Source organism: Rhagoletis pomonella, unplaced genomic scaffold, assembly GCF_013731165.1.
Source record: "Rhagoletis pomonella isolate Grant_MI unplaced genomic scaffold, Rhpom_1.0 Rhpom_scaffold_00010, whole genome shotgun sequence".
In the NCBI taxonomy this organism is placed as follows: Eukaryota; Metazoa; Arthropoda; class Insecta; order Diptera; family Tephritidae; genus Rhagoletis; species Rhagoletis pomonella.
The window spans coordinates 19051033-19053065 of record NW_023458564.1 but is presented as its reverse complement, the minus strand read 5'-3'; the positions used below and the strand labels follow the sequence as shown (position 1 = coordinate 19053065).

Sequence of the window (2033 nt, the reverse complement as noted above, 5' to 3'; positions counted from 1 at the left end):
AATTAATGTTTAATTTCTAACCTAACCTACATTTGTATGTATGTAACTGAATCGCCTAATAATAGCTTTACATATAAAAAAGATTATCCTAATTTTCGAGCTTAACTCCCTAATCTGTTATTAGAAAAAGAGATTAGCCATGCAAAATTATAATTAAAAATATCTATATATATTTATCGATTATACTTGCGAAGAAGAGGAGGAATGTCAAATTTTAAAGTAAAAAAAAATTGACGCTAGTAAGGAAAATAGGTTTGTAAAGGTATTTTTAATAAAATATTCAGTTAAAATATATATATATGTAATATGTGTTGCAGAAAAAAGTGACAAGAGAAGAAGTTTAACTTTTCCTCGACTTGTGTGAATAACAAGCACAACCAATTTGACAGCTAACGAGCTTTGATTGAGATTATATTTATATGTAAACGTACTTTTATGCTTTGCCGTTCGCAAATGTTTACACATCAAATTTCATGAGTACCTAGTACTCACGCATTTTTTTTTATATAGCGAGCCAAGGCGAATACATATAAGGTGGTATCGATTCAACAAATACAACAATTACTTGTATTTTGTTTTTGCTTTTAGCGGGCCATTGTCAAATTTCAGCTATTCTTCCCCGAATGAAAAAGGGCGACAGAAAATACAAACACTCACGTTTTCACTCACTCGCTAACGAAATACAAAATTTTGACAATCAAACGCTACTCACAGCTGATGAAACAACACCACCTTATATAAATTCGCCTTGTAGCGAGCTATACTGAAAAAAATAATAATAAACATCGAATAAACAATAGAGAAAAAAACTCAGTGCGTGTAGTCCCTACGCGCGGAAGAAGTGAAACTTAATAGAGGAAATTCCAGAAAGAAAGAAATGTGCGATATAATTTCATCTTCATCTTCATCTTCGTCTTCATCTTCATCTTCATCTTCATCTTCATCTTCATCTTCATCGTCATCTTCATCTTCATCATCATCTTCATCTTCATCTTCATCTTCATCTCATCTTTATATTTGTTTTTGATTATATTCTTGTCTTTGCATTAGTCTTTTCCCGCCCAATTGGCGTTTAACGCAGCTATTCGTTTTCTATACCCGTCATATGCTACCTGTACCGTGGCGTTAAATATTTATCGCAAACATAACGGAGCTATAATAATAAGATTTGCTTCAATAATTTGAGTTTAACTTTTTAAACAGGTGGCCACCCTCTTCAGGCACCTCAAAAATATTTTAATTGTGTTTCTGTAAGCTCTTTCTGTACTGTATAGTATTTTAAGCGTAAGACTTTTGTATAATTTAACTAAATTTTACTTTTGAAACAGGTGGCAACCCTCCTACATTTAGCTAGAAAATACAACTTATTCAAAACCATTTCTTTTGATACCCATATTGGGATAATTCGTTTAACTTAATAAATAATTTGAATTTGATTTTCGTATATATGGCAACCCTTTAAAATACTAAAACCATACTGCACATCTGCAGGTCAAGCCCATTCATGTGACACCTCATTTTTGAAAATCGTACGAACGATACAGATTTTATGACTTGAAGTTAAATATTTTACGCAACCCTCTGCGGCAGAGAAATTTTGAATTCGATTTTCTAACATGTGGCAACTCCTTTCATGGAACTAAAGCTATGTTATAAACCAGAAGGACAAGGCCTTTCATGTGACACCTCATTTTTAAAAATCGAACGAACGATACATATTTTATGACGTGGTGTTAAATATTTAACGCAACCCTCTGCGACAGAGAAATTTTGAATTCGATTTTCTAACATGTGGCAACTCCTTTCATGGAACTAAGGCTATGGTGTACACCCGCAGGACAAGGCCTTTCATGTGACACCCCATTTTTAAAAATCGAACGAACGATACAGATTTTATGACGTGGTGTTAAATATTTAACGCAACCCTCTGCGGCAGAGAAATCTTGAATTCGATTTTCTAACATGTGGCAACTCCTTTCATGGAACTAAGGCTATGGTGTACACCCGCAGGACAAGGCCTTTCATGTGACACC

The 2033-nt window shown here is 33.7% G+C and overlaps 1 protein-coding gene across 2 annotated transcripts in view; it reads right to left on the bottom strand.

Annotated features, from left to right (window-relative positions):
* The window catches only part of LOC118746120 (28S ribosomal protein S35, mitochondrial), a 25774-nt gene that overhangs the window by 22523 nt on the left and 1218 nt on the right, over window positions 1-2033 (bottom strand). The window lies entirely within an intron of this gene.